Source organism: Mobula hypostoma, chromosome 15, assembly GCF_963921235.1.
Source record: "Mobula hypostoma chromosome 15, sMobHyp1.1, whole genome shotgun sequence".
In the NCBI taxonomy this organism is placed as follows: domain Eukaryota; kingdom Metazoa; phylum Chordata; class Chondrichthyes; order Myliobatiformes; family Myliobatidae; genus Mobula; species Mobula hypostoma.
In genome coordinates, this window is record NC_086111.1 from 37,704,164 (window position 1) to 37,729,486 (window position 25,323).

Below are 25,323 nucleotides of genomic sequence, written 5' to 3' on the forward strand. Positions count from 1 at the left end.
ATTAAGTACTTCTGAAGTTCAATCTCTATTAAACTGTTCCTACAAACAGAAATTTGATTGTAAAAACAGAAAATACTAGAAAAATTCAGCAGGTCAGACAACATTCTAGAAATGCCAGCCTTGAAGTTCTCTGCTCTCCTGTATAATTTCAACTAATCCAATTTACTTGTGTCACTTCTGGGAATTTGATATTGAATAGATAAACTGCTTTAATGATATTTGTGAGGAATAAACATCATTAATAATTCTCCTAATGTAGTGCCAAGAGATTTTTACACATCTACCTGAGATAATTGACAGAAGTTCCGTTTGGCATCTCATCCAACACAATGAAAGATTGCTTCTCTGGCAGAATTCTACCTTTTCAGTGCTCCATGACAATATCCATGTCTCCAAAGCGGTCTTGGACTCACAACCTTTTGACTCTAGATGAGAAAGCTGCCAGTTTAACACAGATGAGCACTTTTTCTTTCTGTTTCTCAAGGATGGCCTGTGTATGTATCCTGGAATGTCTTGGTTCAGGCCAGCTCGATTTCCAGTTGTCCAATTACTGAATCAGATTTACTCTTTCCAAATGGATGATTGAAGATTTAGGATGAGACTGCTGAAAGCTTACCACCTCTACAAGCACACAATGAAAGAGAGCCCCAGGTATCCTTAACCATGTTAATAGATCACAGTGCTCCATAGTGCTGCAGGGGATGAGATTCAGGCCATGTTGAAACAGCATCTAATATTTGCAATATTCCTTAGTTTGAATGATTTAAGAATGTTTAAGGTAATTTTATTTACTATTAATAATTTTTAAATGTTTTCATTATTTGCTTTACTTTTAGTAGCTTTTAAGTGATTCTGAATGTCAACATTGAAAAAGCCACAATAGCTTTGACAGACTGCAAAGCTGGAGGTGAGCTTTGCCATCTATCACAGGCACCGCAGATAGTTTTAGGGTTTGTGAACGCCCATCCATGTGATGATGATGTTGAATGAGGCCATGGCATTTTTCAGGATTTAGCTGAGCCTGCACACGAAGCCTGCACAAAATCTGTTACTAGCTCTTCTTTCAGTTAGTCCTTATGAAGGGTTCGGCCCGAAACGTTGACTGCACCTCTTCCTAGAGATGCTGCCTGGCCTGCTGCGTTCACCAGCAACTTTTTTGTGTGTTGCTGCACATGAAGCTCTCATTTCACGATAGATCTAATACAATGGCAGGGCAATTGAGTATCCTAGTGGTAAGTGACATGGCCATAACAAAGAAGTGAGTGAGGGTGGTATTCCAAAATCAATAAAATATATGTAATCTAGTTAAAATAATTTCCATTAATAGTAGTTTCAGTTCGTGAATCAAGGAATTAAGTGTTCACTTCTTACTGGTAAATAAAGGCATCCTGTGAAACATTTCAAAGCATTTCATTCAGCAGTGAAGAATCATAGGGCCCATGTAGTCTGTTGTACCCTTTTACACGAATTCCAATAACTTATCTTAAGGTTTGGAGTCTTATGCACCTTGGCAATTTGATTGATTTATTTTTTTATTTAGCAATATCGGGGTATAGGGGGCTCTGGATAGAGGTAGTAAATTTGATGTCTGTCATGCTATGCTGCTCCCTACCAGACAGGGTGGACGGGCATCACTGGTCCTCATCCATCTCCTAAATCACTCACGTGTTGGCTCCAAGCGCCATACCCCGGTAAACCGCTTCAGCTGGTGGGCTAAACCACGTGAGGGGTTGGTGTTAACACAGCACCACTGGGTGAAAGACTTCCATGATGAAGTCACTGGCCGGGACGGAAAGGCTCTCAGATGAACTATAACGGCCACGTGTTCACGACCAAGGCGAGCCACCTAGTTGGAGGAAATCGGCTGTGGTCGAACCTGGAGAGGGATGGGCTCCGCCAGGTTTCAGATGCACAAGACACGCCGCATGATGAGCACACCAAACTGGTGCAAGGCTTGTCATGACGGCGCCCCGACGACTCCACCAGGAGTTAAGGGCACAAGAAGAAGAAGAAGAGGATAACAAATTATGTTGAATTACCGGGTAAATGAGTAGTCTTTGGGGTACTGCAAGTCTATGTCATTATTGATGCTTGCTGCATACTTGAGTGCTCAGTGGAGGGTGCTGATGCTTTTTGCTGATGAGTGTAGAGGGGGGGCCGTTGCCTTGCTGCTACTTGTGTGTGGGAGGGGGAACTGGGGGGTCTTTGGGGTTCTAACATTTAACAGTCATTCATTCTTTGGGGGTACTCCTCTGTTTTCATGGATGTTTGCGAAGAAAAAAATACATTTCTCAGACATTAATTGTACCTACTGAAACCTACTGAGTAGACTTTTCTACACCTTCGATCAACACTGCTCCAGCAACCTCGATTCAGCCCTAACCTAATCACAGGACAATTTACTATGACCAATTAACTTACCCAGTATGTCTTTGGACTGAAGGAAACAGGAGTACCCAGGGAACACGCATGCATTCCATGGGGAGAACGTACAGACTCCTTACAGAGGATGCCGGTAATAGTGTCACACAAACCGTGAGGCTACCATGGCACCCAAAGTCAAATACTTGTCTAGATGTTTCTTAAATGCCACGAGCATATCTGTCTGAAACACCTCCTGGCAGTGCTTCCCACTGGGTGAAAATTAACCCCTCATTCCAGTCATGATACATCAACAGACAGCATCTAGAGGGATACAGACCACGTGCAGGGAGGTATTATGGTTGGTGTGGAAATGATGAGCTGAAGGGTCTGTTCCTGTGTTGTACCATACTATACATTCCCACTGAATATTCTCCCTAAACCTTGGCCCTTGGACTTTATTTCAATGTTAAAGTTCTCCGCCACATCTCTGAATTCATCATTATTAAATTCGCCACCACTGTCACTGAATACTTTCCGAGGTAGGCCACGCACATTTATCCAAGAGTGGATGAAGTTCTTTACTATCTCTGAGGGTCTCTTTGTGCTTACGATGGTACCAGCACTGAAACGTGTGAACTCATCCATAAAATGGAGATACCACACTCCTTGCTCCCCTTCAGGTAGGCCCATGGTTAGTGGGTCATTGTATTTTGATGCTGGTGGCAGACCAACTGCAGGCTTGGATTTGGGCTTTCCAAACTTTTGGCATGTCTCACAGCTGTCAACTATCTGCCTTTGAATGGAAAAACAGTCTGCATCTTATTTCCTGAACTCCTGAGCAGTTTCCGAAGTCTATCAATCGAAGCATGTGGCGATTGGCTGCTTGTAACGATTGAGTAAGACTTTGCATTTCTCATGTGAGGTCATGTTCTCTGTGACAGTTAGTATTTCATTCTCACATTGATTCTCAGTAATGTCTTTATCTAGAGTGTTCACACAGGAACGTCCAGAGCTGATGAGCTCAAGAGACACTGGCTGTTGAAATATTGTTGCTTGGTCATTCTCCATATCCAGTACTGCACCGCTTTCTCAAGGGTAATGGATGTAACTTTCTGTTTTGATGTAACATTTTGTCTGCCCAATTTTTGCATGAATTTTCACTCTTTTGATAGAATGTATAATCTTTCCATCTCCAAATCTGAATGCTTTGTAATTGAGTCTATCTGTGTTCACCAGTTTCTGCACTTCATTTTGGTTTAGTTCGCTTGCATAGATTTCAAGCCATTTCTCTCTACATCCTGGTTGTGCACGTTGTATCAATAACAGCTGATCCCACAGATTCTATCATCAAAATATCTGCCTCCTATGTCTCTGCAGTAGTAAGAGATTTGTTTGCAACCAATGTGATATGGCATGATTCTGTATCTTCAGACTCGTTATTTTCTTCAGTTAGCCTAACTTGTTCAGTCCTGTGTGGGCAGTTTCTTGCCCAGCGCTAAGTACTTTGACAAACTGTGCATTTCTTTCTCAGGCCATACTTGCTTAGCTGATCTGCGCCAGGTAATGGTACCCCCGACTGGTCACTCTGGGCCCTACACTTGCTAAACTCTCATTTCTACTCAGTGAAGTATGCTGTTTCCTAACTCAGACTAATTCTATCTGTTGCTTTTGCAGCCTTTTATCCAATAATCTTCTTCAGTGTCTATTTCACAGATGCAACTATAAGCTCTATACATGCAGATAGCACTAGCTGTCTGTCCCTTATGTCTAGATTGCAGTGTCCAACAATTTAAGAGCTAATATTGTGTCAAGAAGTTCAATTTTGTATTTAAACATGTGACTATATTTTTGTTCAAAATCAATAATATAATCAGTCATATTTCTAGAAATGTCTTTGGAAATTTTGTCAAAGTCTGAATATGCCTCATAAATCTGAAACTTTTCTTCCTTCAGTAAAACTGAATCAAGTGTACAATATTTACTAGTGTATTCATACCGCCATCTTCCATCAAAATTCCCATCATGGCTTCCTCACTGTTCCTGAAAGTGATAGCACAACTGTAAGGGCCTACTTCTTCCTCTTGAACACCATAACACAAGTCCACATTCCAATTTAATTTTTTCCAGCTTTCTTAAGGCTTGCTCTTGTCAATTGTTGGAGGGATCCTATAATTGGGAACCATCCTCTGCTACCACTGTTCATTCGTCACTTTATTGATCCCGGGGGTAACTGGTTTTCGTTGGGATCAATAAAGTATGACTATGACTATGACTATGACTCTCAAATGACAAAGACAAGATTTTCTTTCATTTTGACAACTTTTCTTACTCCAATTACCTTTGGTACATAAAGGCAGCCATCTTTATACCCACAGTTTCCCCCCACCCCTCGCACGCATGCCCATAGCAGTGGAAATGTCCGTACATGACTAAATGCTTACATAGCTCAAATGAAGAGAACTCAACATCTCCAGAAGAACACACCAAGACTCTCTCCTTATAACATTAAATGTTTTAATGAATGCAGCATCCTAGTGAATCTCCTCTGCACCCTCTCCAATTACAGGATACAATTGGAATAGAGGGTGCACAGGAGACCCAAGTGCTTGACGATACATGAAGCTATGGTCCTTTAATGAGTTAAGTGGGCATTTTTACAGCACTTGGGTGTGTTAAGTCTCATTTACTTTTACTAATTACTCTGTTGTAAAGGGGTGGATAATATACTGGAGAGTTCTGTAGATCCAAACCCCAGGAAGTACTCAGTTAGCTGGAAATTCATTCCCAGTCAACAATGCTAATTCATATTCATCAGCAGGGTGGAATATGATTTAGAGCAGCGTAGTAGGTCATTGGCACAGGTGACTGGGGACAAGTTTCAATGTAACACTCACAACCTTTGACCCCAGCATCTGCAGAGTATTTTGTGTTTAAGTTTCGATGTAAATTCCTTGAATGGATGAGGAAGAAAGAAAACAGAATGAAAATACCAATTAGTCAGACTGGATGCACTGGGCTTCCATGCAGTAACTGCAGCTAAAAGGACAGCCCTCATTGTGAGCGCAAACAATCCTGTTTCTGGGGTTGCTTACAATACTTCAGCTATAGTGCTTGAGATGCCAGGAAGGAGAAGACTACAGCAACTAATCTCAGAAATGGAAGGACAGTATACTCAACACAAAACGTAATGATGGATTATCCCTTGGTTGTTGATGGACCCACTGCCTGGTTCAGCAACACACTGCAGCATTTCCCTGAAAATTGCGACATAATAATACAGCTTGACACTCACCCACTCCACCCCTAATGGTGGACAATCCTTTAACAAACCAAGAAAATGCTTTTGAGCTAAGTTAATTAGGTTAATCTGCAGTAACAGTGAAAATTAATTTGCAATAGATTGCTTGGAGTAAGGAATAGAATTCCAGTGCAAGAAAATGAAATACTATTAATATAAATAAATATTCATGTAAATCTGTATTTTCATACATCCATCTGATGAAATAACTAATATTCTTTGCTCACAGTTTTACCTAATCTGTTATGTCAGTCATGAATTAGTTGACCTTAGGTGCTCTTTGAATGAGATTGATGACAATCTGTCCCTGTAAGTTCCTGGAGAGTTTAGAGGAGCACAAAATGGCTTGGCATTTTAAATATGGCAAATATACTTGGTACAAACAATGGAATTTGGCCATGTATACAGATAAGTATGACTGAATGGCTGCAAATAGGCTGAGTTCTAGATGTGCAGTCAATATTTCTTGATATCACCTGTCTACTTATAATCAGAGTTCACTGGTGTACATTTAAATTTGTGCCCACACCATTATATGTGTACTTTGGATGCAGGATCAGTAAGAAACCAACATGGGAAATGTAATGAATGCATTTTAGTTTCTTCCCGATCATTAACTACCAATGATACTACTCACCGAGTGTGATCTATTTTTTCCTCTTGAAAATCTGCTACATACCCACTGAATCTCCAGCTTGATTTGCAGCTTCGAAAAGATTGGCCGCTATGCTTTCCTTAAAGAAATTGAAGATTATTACAATTCACTGTGCATTGACCCCTCTCCTCTTTTCATGTTGAGCTCCAGCTGATTCCCTTCACAGACCTCTCTGAAAACTGAGGATGCTGCTTCTTCACATATAATCAGTCCCATTGTTGAATAAAGATCAAGTCCACATTGCTAATACAAAGCTTTTGGAAACACTCCTATCAAACATGTCAGCCATCTGATGTGTCATATTTCAACAGCACACTATGGAGAAGGGACATCTCTCTTAGAAAGTTTGAACACTTTTGGCCTGAAGCTATTTTTTCTGTGGATATTGACTTTATGATTCCTTAATGTTATTTATATCAGCAGCAGTGCATGAATATGACATACAGTCCTTTCATGGCTTCCTTGACATATTACATTGTGAAACAGTTATGCATCGCTTTTACCAACTCGGGTGTGAACTGCAAAGGCACTCCCAGGTCACAATGGATCAAAACTGCTTAATAACAGGACTTTTTTGTCTAGATTCACATATCATATTTCATATCATATTTCTTTCCAGAGGAAAGGAACTTTATCATCATGTTGTCAATAGTATTAGCTATGTTGCTCTCACTGTAATGCTGAGTAACTATGACCAACCACCAGGACACAATGCCAGGGACAAGGGTTTCATCCTGACAGCTGTCTTTGTGAAATTTGTAGGTTCTCCCATTAATAGATTAACTTAATGCATTAATTAATTAATGCATTAATTTTTGGCTATATGTTTCAGATATCTTCATTAGTTCTTACCACATTTTGCTTCACTACCATCACAGGAGTCCCTAATTCAAACTACAGCAGAAGGGTTTGTAATTGCTGGAACCTGGAGCAAATAATGAACGGCCAGAGAAACTCAGTGGGTCAGGCTGCATCTTTGGAGGGAAGTGAACAGTTGATGTTTCAGATAGAGACCTATTGGGTTCCTCCAGCAGCTTTGCTCAATGGCTGTTGCCCAACCATTGAGCACATCTACATGAAACACTGCTGCAGGAAAGCAGAACCCAACATCAGGCACCACTGCCACCCATGAAATGCTCTTTTCTGACTGCTGCCATCAGGAAGAAGGAACAAGAGTCTCAAGACTCACACCACAAGGTCCAGGAATAGTTTCTGCCCTCAACCATCAGGCTCTTAAACCAAGGGGGATAACTTCACACAACTTGACTTGCCCCATCATTGAAGTGTTCCCATAACCAATGGACTCATTTTAAGGACTCTTCATCTTATATTTTCGATATTTATTGTTTGTTTATTTATTAATTATGATTGTTTCTTCTTTTTGTATATGCACAGTGTGTTGTCTGCACTCTGGTTGAATGTCCTAGTTGGGCGGTCTTTCATTGATCCTGTTATTGTTATTATTCTATAGATTTGTTGAGTGTGCCCACAACAAAATGAATCTCAGAGTTGTATATGATGACATATATGTACTTTGATAATAAAATTGACTTTGAACTTTGAAGTTTTATGCTTTCACTTCTGATTCTAACAATCCTTTTACCATTCTCCATGCCTATATCTTACTGCAATTCTGTTCCTTTCTTAGTTGACAGATCTAGTCCAGACCATTTCAGGACTGAAAGGTTTGTTTTTATTTATTCATTCACAAGATATTGGCAGTCCCAGGCCAGGCTAGCATTGATCACTCTTTCCAAATTGTCCCAACTACAAGACCATTTCACAGTGTAGTTAATAGTCAACCATGTTGTTGTAGGCCCAAGATTACATTTAGGCTAGGCCAAATAAAATGCAGAAGTCTTTTTCACTCACAGTGAAAGAAACACGCTTTTACAGAAATTGATCATTGACACCAGATTAATAATGTGAATTTCAATTCCCTTGTTGTCATGGTGGCAGTTAGACAGTTCTTCAAATCAGCAGTCTGGACTTCTGACTGTAGCCCACAATTCAATCGATTGACCTCCATATCCCTACAATGAATAACACGAGTTCAGTGATGTCCCAAGTGCAGAGGGAGAGACAGAGAAGCAGAATGAACAGTTCACTGAGTTTTAATAAGAGCTCTACAGAGCAAAGAAAACAATAAACGCTGGGCCAAGTGGACCACAAACTAAAAATGCTCCAACAAAAAGCTAATGCCTTCACTGTAACTCAGGAGCAGTAACTAAGTACTAAATTAATACCAGTCCTTTACAACCTCTATCTAAGTCATTAATTTTCTTTCCCAGTATGTGGATTAGGGTAAGCAGGGTACGTTACCGTTGCTGTGCTTTGATCTAGACTTGACAAGATGATGAAAGGAAAGGAGTTAAAGGCAATGACAAGGAAACACTAATTGACTGCAACATGTGCATTTTCATGTGCGTGATTGCAAACTTCTTCCAGCTGCCCACCTGCAAGATTGCCCAGGTTCTACAGCAGTGTCCATGGTCATGATCTGGCCACCCTCCCGAGGCACAACTCTTGAGGTACCAGAGGCCTGTGCCTGCTGGAAGTCCGGTATAAAAGATCGTCCATGATGTGTCAAGCTGGAGCCTAAGACCAATCCTCAAGCCATACTCTTCTCAATACATGAGGTACTTGAACTGCCCTGCACCCGGCGAGATCCCAGGATTCACTGCACAGAATAGATCAAGGACCCATCCACCAAGTTAGGAGGAGTGGGGGTGACTGGAGCAAGGAGGAAGGAAGTTACTGGCTTAAGCTGGGAAACATGGAACACTGGGTGAATCTTCACATTTGATGGTAGGCACAATCTATAGGAGGCTCTTTTGATAGCCTTCTCCACTATGAATGGTTCCACGTATCAAGGGGCCAACTTGTGCTTCTCTGCTCTGAAAGGAAGATCTCTGGACCCTAGCCATACTTTTTTCCCCTGACTTGAGAGGCCCCACCTGTCAGTGGAACTGATGAGCCTGCCAGACATATTGTTTCTTTGTGTGCAGCAGAAAAGCCCTGGCATGTCTCCACGTGTGCTTGCAGCGCTGCACCAACTGTTCAACCACAGGAACTGCCACATCAATCTCCTGATCAGGTAAGAGTGGTGGCTGGAATCCCTTTTGGCATTCAAAGGGAGAAATGCCAATGGAGAACATGTGGAGGTGAGTAATCTCTGCCCAAACTAGTTGGGAGCTCCAGATTATGGTGTTGGAAGAGAGAAGACAGCACAGGGTTATCTCCAACTCCTGACTCACTCCCTCAGTCTGGCCGTTAGTTTGGGGATTGTAACCTGATGAGAGGTTGGCTGTGGCTCCCAAAGGAGAACAGAAGGCCTTCCAAAAATGGGATGTGAACTGTGGTGCTTGATCAGAGACTATGTCCTGAGGAAATTTGTGCAGCATGAACACATGCTGAAACATGAGGGTGGAAGTTTCAAGACCAGATGGGATACTGGGGAGAGCAATGAAATGGGCTGTTTTAGAGAACTGGTCCACACCTACCAGAGTGATAGAATTCCCATGAAATCCACTGAGAGTTGGAACCAAGGACAGCGAGGCACAAACAGTGGGCAGGCACTGATTTGACAACTTTTTCTAGGCACAGGTGAGACGAAGTTGTGGACGTCTTGGGACATAGATGGTCACCAAGATCTATTTATAAATTCCAGGTTCTGTTGAATCCCTGGATGGCCAATCAGATGGGAAGAGTGACCCTATCCTGACACTCTGGGGCCTACAGCAGCAGGGACAAACAGTCGGTTGGGAAGTGACTGTTGGAGAGCACTCACCTCTGTTTATAGCCCCTAATTCATTGGAACAGATATGCATGAACAAGGAACGATGGGGTATGAATTCGTGGTGTACTCAGACTAACAGGAGGGAGCATCGGCCTTGGTATTCTTGCTAACAGGACTGTAGGTGAGGGTGAAATTAAACTGGTCGAAGAAGATGCCCAACATACTTGACAGGAGTTGAGTCTCTTGGCATCACAAATGTAGGAGAGGTTCTTGCAATCTGTCAATATCAGAAAAGGGTGCTCTGTTCCCAGGACCTCCTTGACAGTGAGATAGGCGTACAGCTGATTACCTACAAAGAGCACCGGGAGAGTACAGCTCCAATGCCAACTTCGGATACATCAAACTCAATGGACTGGAAGGGTCTTGATTTTGCAGAACAGGGGCAGTGGTAAAGCAATGCGTTAGCTCTGAGAATGCTTGGTCTGCTTTACTTGCCCATAGGAATCCTGTAGAGATCTTCTCGTTGGGTGCATTTATGGAAGCCTCAATGCAATTGAAGTTTCTGATGAAGTGGTGAGAAAAGTTTGCAAACCCCATGAAGTGCCTCACCTGTTTGACCGTAATTGAGGTGACTCTATGATGGCCTTTACATATGTCTCTTAGAACACTGGATGGAGTGAGGATGTTGTCTAAGAATGAAACCTGCTTTTTGTGGAACCTGAACTTCTCTGGCTTGGCATAAAGGTTGTTCTTCAGAAGCCTTCTGAAAACCCTCAGGACACGCTGGACATTTCCTGGCAGAAGTGGAAATAGATAAGAACATCATCCAAATATACAAAAACAAATGGATTCAACATGTCCAAGAGCACATCGTTGACCAGAACCTGAAAAACAACAGAGGTGTTTGCCAGAAAAATGGCATCACAAGCTGCTCATAGCGGCCAGTGAAGGTGTTGACTGGTGTCTTCACTCATCCTCTTCTCAGATGTGAACCAAATTGTACACATTGTGAAGATTTATCTCAGAGAATATAATTGCTCCTTGGAGATACTCAAGTGTAGAAGTAAGCAGAGGAAGAGGGTAGCGGTTCTTCACTGTGATGGTGTTGAGGAGCTGACAATAAATGCAAGGATGGAGCTTTCCATCCATCTTGTTAAGAGAAAAGAAGTCCACCCCCAATGGTGAGGCAGAAAAATCCTAAAGCCAATGCCTCCATGATGTATACTTCCATGGTCAATATTTCAGGACAAGAGAGGGAAAAGAGCTGGACCCAATGAGCCATAGAACCTGGTAGGAGGTCAATGGTGCAGTCATATGGCTGGCGTGGGGGCAGGAACATGGCCTTCTTCTTACCGAAGATATCTAGAAGGTCAACGTATTCAGATGGAACACCATAAAGGTTCACACTAGCAGTTGGCTCTGAAAGGATTATGCCAATAGGGACTTGAACTGAACCCAGACAGGCAGAGAGACAAGCTGGTCTCCATTCTTGGAGCACCTTTAGGGACCATTGGATCCAAGGGTTCTGTCTAGGTAGCCAGGAAAGGCCAAGCACCAGCAGCAGCTTAGGCAGTTCAATCAACAAGATACCGTAGATGGAGAGCTGTTTCCTATGGTTGACTTCTAGCACAAGTTGTGGAAAGGTGAATCTTGCAATGCTCAGAAGCTGACCATCCAGAGTCTTGACATCAAAATTCTCTCTCAATTATTGGATGAGAAATCCCCATCTTTCAGCCTGAGAGATATCCATGAGGTTGCCATTTACTCTGGAGTTAATAAATGCCAGATGCTCATTTGTCTGGGACCCTATGACAGAGAATCTGGGAGCATTATTCAATTAGGGGAAGATGCTTGCAGAGACAATTGACCTGTCAGAGCACCTCTTCTTGCTGATGGGCTTCCTCCTTTACTGGGTGCTTGGGATATGATGCCCGGAAGTGTCCTGGAGAATCACAGCAGAGGCAGCAACCTCTTTTTCAGCGTCGATTATGTTTGCCCTGAAGTAGGTGCAGACCCCCCCACCCCACCTGCATGGGGTCCTAGGCAGAATGTGTACTGGGTAACGATAGAGCAGATGAAGACGGGTGGTGATCTGATGCGTAGGAGACTCAGGGCATTCTGCGCCGCTCAGCTGCCTGGTTGTCAATTCAAATGGCTAGGTTTATCAGGTCATCCAGGCTGTCCTGTTCATCAGGAGCTCTGTGCTCAGCTGCCCACTGGAAATTAGCGATGAAGGATCCCTCGTTCCACCCTACCTCAATAGCCAGAGTGTCGGTCCTTACTCTCTCACTGATCCTCTCCCTTGGTACAGGTTCAGAAGTTCAGGGGCAACCTCCCGACTCCATACTAGAAGGTCAAACACTCTCTTGAACTCAACTGCAAGCTACTGAAAAGACAGGGCTGCTGGACAGCCTTGTCCTCTAGGGTGTTGAACAGACTGAGCGGGGAGCGTGAGAGATTCGCCACTTTTTTCATGGTACAGATGCCTACTATTAACCGAGGGGTCCGTGGACCCCAGACTGGGAACCCCTAGTCTAAGAGATTCACCATATAAGCCAGTTTACATGCATGATCACTGAACTGACCTAGCGGGGCTTGCAAAGTCAGCTCACACTGGTAATAAAGTTTCTCCAGCCACTGGGGTCATCAGAATATCTTCCTGGTGGAAGGATGCTCAGTCCAGGTACCAAAGGAATTGGAGCATTAATGGCTAAGGCTGAGGTGGCTGCAGTAAAGGAGGGTGAGGTAGGTGCCAGTGTTGGAAGTGGGGCTGTCCTGGCAGAGAGCTGCTGAGTAGCAGCAGTGAGACCAGTAATTGTTACCAACTGATCCAACTGTGAGCTGCTGAGCCATCATTGTGAGTTGCGACCACCTGATCTTCCAGCATGGGCTGGTCTTGCCACTCTGAGAGTAGTTGTTGTTCTGTGTGAGCCATTTCCACCAACCCAGCTTCCACTGACAAACTTCTCCTCCACCTGACCAACAAAATTTGGCTTGGACTGGGCTTCCTGCTCTGCGAGAAGCTGGCATGCTGTGACAGCAACTTCTGCTAAACCAGCCTCCATTGATTTGAATTTCCCCTCTACTTCTCCAATGAAGTTTAGGTCTGATTTCAGCTGTTCTCTCTCCACAGGATCCATTTTGAGATTGGTCAAGTCCTGCTGTGGTGTTCAGTGATGGCCCAAGTGCAGAGGGAGAGAAACGGAATCAGAATTAATAGTTTACTGAACTTTAATAAAAAAAACTGTATAGAACCAAAAAAAAAAATGCTAGGCCAACAGGACCACTAACTAAAAACTTGCAACCAAAATATAATGCCATCACTGCAGCTCGGAAGTAGTGATAAAATACTAAATTAATACTGCTCCTTTATAGCATCTATCTAAATCAGTTATCTACTTTTCCAGACACGGACTAATGGAAGCAGGGTGCGTTGCTGTTGCCGTGCTTGGGTCAAGGCTTGACAAGATTGAAATGAACGGAAGGGAGTTTAATGCGATTGCAAAGAAACTCTAATTGACGGGAATGTGTGGAATCTCACACGTGTGATTGTCGTCTTCATCCAACTGCCTGCCTGCAAGAGCACCCATATTCCATGGTTGTATTCGAGGTTGTGACAATAAATAAGACCATAAGACCATAAGACAGCGGACCAGAAGTCGGCCATTCGGCCCATCGAGTCTGCTCTGCCATTTTATCATGAGCTGATCCATTCTCCCATTTAGTCCCACTCCCCCGCCTTCTCACCATAACCTTTGATGCCCTGGCTACTCAGATACCTATCAATCTCTGCCTTAAATACACCCAATGACTGGGCCTCCACTGTCGCCCGTGGTAACAAATTCCATAGATTCACCACCCTCTGGCTAAAAAAATGTCTTCGTATCTCTGTTCTGAATGGGCGCCCTTCAATCCTTAAATCATGCCCTCTCATACTAGACTCTCCCACCATGGGAAACAATTTTGCCACATCCACTCTGTCCATGCCTTTCAATATTCGAAACGTTTCTACGAGGTCACCCCTCATTCTTCTAAACTCCAAGGAATACAGTCCAAGAGCGGACAAACGTTCCTCATATGATAACCCTTTCATTCCCGGAATCATTCCAGTGAATCTTCTCTGCACCCTCTCCAATGTCAGTACATCCTTTCTTAAATAAGGAGACCAAAACTGCCCACAGTATTCCAAGTGAGGTCTTACCAGTGACTTATAGAGCCTCAACATCACATCCCTGCTCCTATACTCTATTCCTCTAGAAATGAATGCCAACATTGCATTTGCTTTCTTCACCACCGACTCAACCTGGAGGTTAACTTTCAGGGTATCCTGCACGAGGACTGCCAAGTCCCATTGCATCTCAGAACTTTGAATTCTCTGCCCATTTAAATAATAGTCTGCCCGTTTATTTCTTCTGTCAAAGTGCATAACCATACACTTTCCAACATTGTACTTCATTTGCCACTTCTCTGCCCATTCTTCCAATCTATCCAAGTCTCTCTGCAGACTCTCTGTTTCCTCAGCACTACCGGCCCCTCCACCTATCTTTGTGTCATCAGCAAACTTAGCCACAAAGCCATCTATTCCATAATCCAAATCGTTGATATACAACATAAAAAGAAGCGGCCCAACACGGACCCCTGTGGAACACCACTGGTAACTGGCAGCCAACCAGAATAGGATCCCTTTATTCCCACTCTCTGTTTCCTGCCAATCAGCCAACGCTTTATCCACGTATGTAACTTTCCCGTAATTCCATGGGCTCTTATCTTGTTAAGCAGCCTCATGTGTGGCACCTTGTCAAAGGCCTTCTGAAAATCCAAATATACAACATCCACTGCATCTCCCTTATCTAGCCTACTTGTAATTTCCTCAAAAAATTGCAATAGGTATGTCAGGCAGGATTTTCCTTTAAGGAAACCATGTTGAGTTCTGCCTATCTTGTCATATGCCTCCAGGTACTCCGTAACCTCATCGTTGACAATTGACTCCAACAACTTCCCAACCACTGATGTCAAGCTAACAGGTCTATAATTTCTTTCTTGCTTCCTTGTCCCCTTCTTAAATAGCGGAATGACATTTGCAATTTTCCAGTCCTCCGGAACCATGCCAGAATCTATTGACTTCTGAAAGATCATTGCTAATGCCTCCACAATCTCCACAGCTACTTCCTTCAGAACACGAGGGTGCAGTCCAACTGGTCCGGGAGATTTCTCTACCTTTAGACTATTCAGCTTCCTGAGTACTTTCTATGTCGTACTTGTGACTGCGCACACTTCTCTTTCCTGCCACCCTTGAGTGTCCGGTATCCTGGCTTCCTCAGTGAAGACTGATTCAGTTCCTCTGCCATCTCCTTATCTCTCATTACAATTTCTCCAGCATCATTTTCTATCGGTCCTATATCTACTCTCACCTGTCTTTTACTATATACTTGAAAAGGCTTTTAGTATCCTCTTTGATATTATTTGCTAGCTTCCTTTCATAGTTCATCTTTTCCCTCTTAATGACCTTCTTAGTTTCCTTCTGTATGCTTTTAAAAACTTCCCAATCCTCTGTCTTCCCACTAATTTTTTGCTTCCTTGTATGCCCTCTCCTTTGCTTTAACTTTGGCTTTGACTTCTCTTGTCAGCCACTGTTGCATTCTTTTTTCCATTCGAAAATTTCTTCTTTTTTGGAATACACCTGTCTTGCACCTTCCTCACTTCTCACATAAACTCCAGCTGCTGCTGCTCTGCCGTCCTTCCCTCTACTGTCCCTTTCCAGTCAATTTTGGCCAGTTCCTCTCTCATGCCACTGTAATTTCCTTTACTCCACTGAAATACCTACACATCGGATTTTGGCTATGTTATAAAGAGAAATAAACCTTCGAGATTTCATTACATTCATACTTTCCCCCTAAAATTTATGCATTATGGATTCAAAACCAACTTTGATTTTTGCCTGATCAAACCACTCCACCCAGAAATTCAAACAGGCATTTGGGGTTTGGAATAATACTGATGCTGAAGATATGGTTTCTGTAACAGAATCTCATCTTTTATGTGATGTTCAGTTAGAGCGGGGTTCCCAACCCTTTTAATGCCATGGACCCTTGCCATTAACTGAAGACTCCATGGACCCCAGGTTGGAAACCCCTGATCTAGAGTGAGGCTAACAAAAACTTCTCGTGTGATTTCAGAACAAACCAATTATTGGGCTGTAGCAGTGTGCTACACACAGCACTAGAATAACCACACGGAGTCGGTAAGTTGGAGTTGCGATAAAGAGATTTATTCAAACCTCGCGGCCTGCTTTAAAGCCTTCCTGTTCCCGCCCTCCCTGGGGCAGGACTGTTGTGGGGAATGCATATTCCCAGACCCTTTCTGCGCGTGGGATTTTCCCCCTGCTGGTGAAGATGGCCTGGCGCCCTTTTTGGGGCCGGCCCTCTACCTGTGCGCGCTGTTTCGTGAGCTGGTTCGTGGGTGCTAGAAAATGGGTCGCCACAGGGCCACATCAGGCCAAAACATTTTTGATAGAGAATAGTTTAATTGAGGCCTCTCTGAGCATTTTTCAGTCCACCCTGGGAATGCAATCCAAATGGATTCTCAATAAAGTATAAATTTACCTGCGTTCTTTCAGGTACTGCACCATCCAAGATCTTCATCAATGTCCAATAACCAGGCTGCAATTTCCTAAACCTCATCATTCAATTATTTATGGACATGTATGCTTGTATTAGAAACAGTTCAAAGATGCAAGCAGGCTTTTTCCACTGAGGCAGGGGGAGAAAAAACCAGAGGACATGGGTTAAGGGTGAAGGGGGAAAAGTTTAAAGGGAACATTGGGGGGGGGGGCTTCTTCACTGAGAGAGTGGTGGGAGTGTGGAATGAGCTGCCAGACGAGGTGGTAAATGCGGGTTCTTTTTTTAACATTTAAGAATAAATTGGACAGATACATGGATGGGAGGTGTATGGAGGGATATGGTCCGTGTGCAGGTCAGTGGGACTAGGCAGAAAATGGTTCAGCACAGCCAAGAAGGGCCAAAAGGCCTGTTTCTGTGCTGTAGTTTTTCTATGGTTTCTATGGTCACTAGGTTCATTCCTGGGGCAATGGGATCAACTTAAGAGGAAAGATTGAGGAGATAGTGCCTCTAATTTAACAGACGAGAAATCTTATTGAAACAATATGTTTTGAGAACACTTGTTGAGGTAGATCTGAAATGTTTTACCTTGTAGAGAAACTTGGAACTAAGTATATGGTTTAAGAGGTTGAGAAAGTGACTGTCCGTTTGAAACAGTGATGAGCAGAACGATATGTGCAGATTTTTGTTTGACATGTTAATGAAAGATTACAGGGAACAGACAAGAACATGGGGATGATGCTGTGATCAGATCAGCCATAAATGTAGAGGATAATAGGCCTACCTCTGCTTTATAATGTTCTGATCTTCAAGCCCACTGTCCAAACTAATCCTTACAGCCAAACATTCTCAATAAAAACATTCTGTCAGAAGGCAAATGAACTAGATAGGAAACTTGAATAAGATATGTGTGAAAATAGATCAGCAGACAATAACAGCAAATTTGAACTTGTAAGAGACTTCAGTGACTCAGAACGAAACAGGATTGGATGGTGTATAGAAAGAGCAGATGTTGCCACACACTCAAAATTCTTTGCTTGTTCAATATATTGCCACTTCAACAAAATAAGCTTTAACCCTTATTTTATCAGATTGTTTTCTTTCAACTTCAAACCAGTAGCTTCTTCCCCAACAGTTAAGGAGTCTACAATGGAAGAGACATTTTGCTCATTGCACTGAACCCTGGGCAGACTTCAGGAGGGTCTCTATGTGCTTACAAGTCATGTTACTTGTAAGAGGGAGTCTGGACACAAGGAGCTGAGCTGTCTACCCAGTACTCACTTCTCAGACAATAGCAGTAAGAGTGTTCTTTCTTTACCCCAAATATTTTTCTCTAATATCTGATGTTGATCCAGGCCATGCAGGAGTGATTGTTCCATCCATCAAGCACCACCCCACCCCCTCCATTCCCAAACATCTATTTCTCAACATTTGACTGAGGGTAAGTTCTTGGAGGCAAGTGATTCATTTGACCAGATCTTAACATTAAAATAGCTATAATTGGACAACTTAGCTTACTGCAGACCTTAATGTCCTGCTACAGCAGTCTCATCTGAGCTTGTCACCACCAATAAACAAGAATGAAGTGATTAATCCATTGGATCCTGAAAGAAAATAGGGTTAGTGACCTTAATACCAAAGATGAAAATGTAGGAGGTAGGATTACATTTGCAGACAATAAAAAAAGTTAGAGGAGTTATAGATATTAAAGAAAGTTGTTTATAGATATAATGGGACGTAATTCCGCTGGAAACCTGGGCAAAGTGCTAGTAGATGGAATTAAATCCAGACAAACACAAGATAATAGATTTCGGGCAGGGGGGTAAATTCTGTAAAGGCATAATTAAAATAAATGCTAGTCACCTTAGAAACATTGATGTGTGCCGAAAAATTGGGGTGCATGTCCATAGCTCCTTGAACGTAGTGAGACAGGTGTATGGGTTTGTGAAAAGGCACTTAGTATTGCCTGCCTTCACAGTTTGAGACATTGAGTATAGAAGCTGGGCTATCAAGTTGTTGTTCTACAAAATGTTTGTTAGACTAGAGTACTGTGTACAGTTCTGGTAGCTACACTACAAGAACAATGCAGTCACAATAGAGGGAGTGAAGAAGAAATTCACCGGAAAGTTGCCTGAAATGGAGGGCTGTAATTGTTAGGAGAGATTGGATAGGCTGAGTTTATTCTCAAAGGATGGAAGGAGGCTGAGGGGTTATTTAACAGAGGATTCCAAAATTATAAGGTTCAGATATAGGATAGATGGCCAGTCTTTCTCGCAAGGCAGCGAAGTCTAGAATTAAAGAGCACAATTAAAGAAGAGGAGCCAGGAGTAATTTACAGTGGATCTAAGTGGTAAATTTTTCACACAGAGGGTGGGAATGTTTGAAATTAGCTGCCAGCGGGGATAGTGGAAGCAGATGCTATTGCAATATTTAAATGTGTTTGGACTGGTAGTTAATAGCAAATGAATGGAAAGTTATGGGTTTTATCTGGGGAGATGAGATTAGCACTATAGTCAGCATGGATGAGATGGGCCCATTTCTGTGCTATGCATTTCTATGATTCACTTCGAACTCTACATCACGAAGAGGTCTGTCCATATTACACCTCTCAGCCCTTGGTGAAAAGAAACCTGCTGGATACTACTCTTTGTTGAAGTAAACATGTTCAGAGCAGGGAGTCTAAAAGGAAGATGAGTTGTTGTGTTTAGTCTTGATTAAGTGGAAGCACAGAGACTGGTAAGAAGGGACGTCATAATGGGTGGTTTGGGCCATTGCCTTATTGGACTGACTAAAACGAGTTGTTTTGTCACAGCGTAAAGGCAATGAACATGGTATACAAGATCAGAAGAAATTTACATAACAATTATCCAACTTTGGAAATCACAGTTTTGATTGGCTTGTCCCCATTTGTGGACATTATCCAATTGTTCATTGTTCAGTGCTGACAGTGATTGATTTTGATGGCACTTTTACATCAGCAGTACTTTAAATTGTTGCATTTTGTTTCAATAAGCTCATTAAATATTCAGATTTTCATGTATGCTGTCGACATTTTTGTGACGTGATTTAGAATTGCCTCAGAGCCTGTTCCAACACTTTATAAATATTTTACAATAGACTGAAAATGATTTGCTCCTCTTTCAGAGAAAAAAATTCTAACTCCCACTGAGACACAACAACACTCAAAACATCTTGATTGGGCTTGATTAATTGTACCAGCCTCACTGGGACAGTTTTGTCTTGTGTTTGCTAAAATTTATAATGGGTAGACTCAGCCTGAAGACAGATTAATGTAAGAGAGTCTATTTTATCTTACTTAATTAAGTTTAATATGCACTTTGGTTCGCTTATTTACTTTGCCCCTTGTGGTTCGATGTTGACTCTTGAAATGAAGCTTTGAACATGGACGGAAACCAATTTCAATTCCAGAGTATACGATCATCCACAAGTTTAAAGAAAGCAAGATGCACATTCATGTTGAGCTCCTCACAATCCCAGGACATCCCAGAAAGGTTTGTACAAGTCACCTCAGAAAACACAGCAGTCAATTTACACATAACTCATTTCCACCAGTGTAATAATAACAGACAATCTGTTTCAGTGAAGTTGCTTAAGGAGTAAATATTGTGGAGGGTGTGATGGTTTACTGTCCACAAAGCCCTGAACACAAAAGGAGACTTTAAGCCCTATTCGATATAGGTATTTACGGGCCCCCTAACTAAAGGGAGGTTATGCTGTATCAGTCTGCTCTGCACTAGACGGTTGTCTGTCTAGTGTCTGCAGTGATGTCTAACCTCCAATATCCACTATTTCAGTGACGGATCTCCCACCCTACCAAGGAGGAGATACTTCCAGCTACCAAAGTTGTTTAAACACAGTTCATTTTATTTTTAATGATACCATGCTTAAATTTAGGCAAATAGTTCTTAACACACATTTAAAACACCTACAAGATTTCTGATATTTAAGAGATATCAGAATTCCAAAATATTTATAATCTATAAAGGATGTCTGAACAACAGACATCAAATTTGTTGGTGAATGCAGCAGGCCAGGCAGCATCTCTAGGAACACAGGTGCAATCCTACAAACTAAAAGAACACATCAACAAGTTGCAAAAGAATGAATCATCTGTCACAGAAACCAAAAGGTGAAGAATGAATTCTAGTCCTCTTTTTTTCTGTCACTCTGTCTTTCTGTCTTTTTCCTTCCCATTCCTAACAATCACCAATGCTTTCTAACACTTAAACTACTAGTTTGCTACTAGTTGACATTATCGGCATGTGATGTTTTTCAAATACTTTTGTGGGAACAGAGTATCTCACACAGATGGTCTAAAACCTTCGGGGGATAGAGAACCCAGACAGCCAAAATTAATGGCATGACAGCTGACTTACTGAGTACACAAATATCTCAGTTATTAATCGATTATACCCGTGACCATGTTTGATGTGCGAAATGACAAAGTAAGTCTGATCTGGAACCTGCATTGATCTCTATCACATAATGCAAATAACTGTAGTTGCCAGGTTTGATGTAGGCAGTACAGATTGCTTGCAAAACTGTCTTTTTAAGTTCAGACTGATTATTGCTTGCATCTTACATTAAGATCTGAAGACTGTTTTTTGTTTACAATGAGTAGCTGAGCACGGAATGTTGGTTAGAATGTTAACTTTGTCACAGACAACTCTGACCCTTTGGAAAGGTCATGCTGCTGTGCTAGAAAGCTCAGGTTAGCAATAAGCCTCTCCGGCCCTGGAAAGTGAATATCTAACACAAGGGAACCAAGGGATAATTCTTCTGCGTGTCTTTGAAGTCGTAAGGATCGACAATGGGTCACATCCCAAAATGTTGACCATCGTTTTGCCTCCACGAATCCTGTTCAACCCACTGATTTCCCAAAGAAGTTTGTTTTTTGCTGATGTGTACAGAGATATTGGAAGAGATTTCCAGAATAAGAGACAATGTCTGAAGTGGGTGGTAGTGGGCTCAATTTTTTTTAATCACTTCTCATTTTTATGTTCATGTAATCATAATACCTCTCACAAGGTCCTCTTACGCACATCGCTGCAAACAAGGAACCACTGAACAGTTGACTGTATATCGATGGGGTGATAACTGGTCAAGGTCAATCTACCATGTATTCTATTCAGGTTGCTATTCATAATATAGAAGCTCTTGGAGAAGGCCAATGTATAATCCTTTCACTGCAGTGTAAACACTTCATTAATGCCCACACTTTCTATTGTTGCATAGACCTGTGAAAATTGACAGTGTGTAAGACAAGGACTCCAGTCTTTTAGTCTATCTGCAAACATGTACAGGTAGACAACAGGAATTCTGCAGATGCTGGAAATTCAATCAACACACATCAAAGTTGCTGGTGAACGCAGCAGGCCAAGCAGCATCTGTAGGAAGAGGTGCAGTCGACGTTTCAGGCTGCGACCCTTCGTCAGGACTAACTGAAGGAAGAGTGAGTAAGGGATTTGAAAGTTGGAGGGGGAGGGGGAGATCCAAAATGATAGGAGAAGACAGGAGGGGGAGGGATAGAGCCAAGAGCTGGACAGGTGATAGGCAAAAGGGGATACGAGAGGATCATGGGACAGGAGGTCCGGGAAGAAAGACAGGGGGGGGGGAACCCAGAGGATGGGCAAGAGGTATATTCAGAGGGACAGAGGGAGAAAAAGGAGAGTGAGAGAAAGAATGTGTGCATAAAAATAAGTAACAGATGGGGTATGAGGGGGAGGTGGGGCCTTAGTGGAAGTTAGAGAAGTCGATGTTCATGCCATCAGGTTGGAGGCTACCCAGACGGAATATAAGGTGTTGTTCCTCCAACCTGAGTGTGTTCCGTCTGGGTAGCCTCCAACCTGATGGCATGAACATCGACTTCTCTAACTTCCGCTAAGGCCCCACCTCCCCCTCATACCCCATCTGTTACTCATTTTTATGCACACATTCTTTCTCTCACTCTCCTTTTTCTCCCTCTGTCCCTCTGAATATACCTCTTGCCCATCCTCTGGGTTCCCCCCCCCCCCTTGTCTTTCTTCCCGGACCTCCTGTCCCATGATCCTCTCGTATCCCCTTTTGCCTATCACCTGTCCAGCTCTTGACACTATCCCTCCCCCTCCTGTCTTCTCCTATCATTTTGGATCTCCCCCTCCCCCTCCAACTTTCAAATCCGTTACTCACTCTTCCTTCAGTTAGTCCTGACGAAGGGTCTCAGCCTGAAACGTCGACTGCACCTCTTCCTACAGATGCTGCTTGGCCTGCTGCGTTCACCAGTAACTTTGATGTGTGTTGCATGTTCAGTTAGATGAGGGCACATACAAGTAAATTATGAACTCAGTGTCGCTGCTCTGTAGGTCATCTGTTTGTCAACAGCATCTAAGATGCAGCATTTGTGTATGAGCTGGGATATTTTCAGTGTGGAGTTCCTCCCGTTGCCTCTGTCTCCACTATTTGTTGCTACCTTGTACTATGTGAATCAATAGGTGAAAACCGACATCTAAGTTACCAAAAATCTGAGCATTTAAGATCAGACTGGAAGATGTTGGAAAATAAAGCAGTCTACTCCAACCCTTCTCATTTGAACTGTTAGAATGGTGGCTCTGCTACTCCATTTGAAATCAATATATTTTCTTACATAATCGGATTTTCAACAAGTAATCTAAAAGGCAAATAGAATACTGGCATTCACTCTGAGAAGTCTGAATAAAACCATAAGGAATATCAGATAGAACCATAGAACTATAGAACACTACAGCACAGAAAACAGGCCATTCGGCCCTTCTAGTCTGTGCTGAAACATTATTCCACTAGTCCCATTGACCTGCATCCAGTCCATAACCCGCCAGACCTCTCCCATCCATTTACTTATCTAATTTATTCTTAAAACTTAAGAGTGAGCCCGCATTTACCACGTCAGATGGCAGCTTGTTCCACACTCCCACCACTCTCTGAGTGAAGAAGTTCCCCCTAATGTTTCCCCTAAACCTTTCCCTTTTCACCCTAAAGCCATGTCCTCTCGTATTTATCTCTCCTAATCTAAGTGGAAAGAGCCTATTCACATTTACTCTGTCTATACCCCTCATAATTTTGTAAACCTCTATCAAATCTCCCTCATTCTTCTACGCTCCAAGGAATAAAGTCCTAACCTGTTCAATCTTTCCCTGTAACTCAACTCCTGAAGACTCGGCAACATTCTAGTAAATCTTCTCTGCACTCTTTCAATCTTACTGATATCCTTCCTATAGATAGGTGACCAGAACTGTACACGATACTCTAAATTTGGCCTCACCAATGTCTTATACAGTCTCCCCATAACATCCCAACTCCTATACTCAGTACTTTGATTTATGAATGCCAGGATGCCAAAAGCCTTCTTTACAACCCTGTCTACCTGTGACACCACTTGCAGGGAATTATGTATCTGAACTCCCAGATCTCTGTTCCTCTGCACTCCTCAGTGCCCTATCATTTACTGTGTATGTCCTACCTTGATTTGTCCTTCCAAAATGCAACACCTCACACTTGTCTGCATTAAATTCCATCTGTCATTTTCTGGCTCATTTTTCCAGTTGGTCCAGATCTCTCTGCAAGCTTTGAAAGCCTTCCTCCCTGTCCACAACGCCTCCAATCTTAGTGTCATCAGCAAACTTGCTGATCCAATTTACCAGATTATTATCCAGATCATTGATATAGACAACAAACAACAATGGTCCCGGCACAGATCCTTGAGGCACACCACTAGTCACAGGCCTTCAGTCTGAGAAGCAATCATCCACTACCACTCTCTGTCTTCTCCCACACAGCCAATTTTGAATCCAGTTTACAACCTCTCCATGGATACCTAGTGTCTGAACCTTCTGAACTAACCTCCCATGTGGGACCTCGTCAAAGGCCTTATTAAAGTCCATGTAGACAACATCCACAGCCTGTCCTTCGTCTACTTTCTTGGCAACCTCCTTGAAAAACTCTACAAGATTTGCTAAACACGATCTACCACACACAAAACCATGCTGACTATCCTTAATCAGCCCTTGGCTGTCCAAATACTTGTATATCCGATCTCTCAGAACACATTCCAACAATTTACCTACTACTGATGTCAGGCTCACCGGCCTGTAATTACCTTGATTATATCTTGATTATATCTTCTAAAACTGGAAACAACAAAGCATCAACATTTATGTCTTTACGATTAAGTGTGAAATGTATAATTGGTTGCCAGCTCCCCACCACCTAGATTTCCCGATTACACAGAATCAAAATAAAACCCAGAGAGGTGACTCTTCAGTTAAAAAAAAAGTGCCTGGGACTAATCCTATCTCCAGCAATTTATTCACTTACTAACCCAAAATGCAGGAAGTATAAACAGGCCTTAAAATGAGAAATGGTCCAAGCTGATCAGAATCTTTCACCACGACAGTGACTTACTCTGATTTTTGTTGTGTTCCCATTGATTTAACAGGAAGGTATCTGATCATACTAAGGAAGGCGTGTGCTCATAAAGATCATAGTTTCAAAACTGTAACTAGAAAGCATTTATTTCCACTGGTTCAGAAATCTCAAACAAAGGGACTTAACCCTAAAATTACTGCTGGCTATTTAAAATTAAAATCAAGGAAGTTTTTCTGCAAAAAAGGTGGTG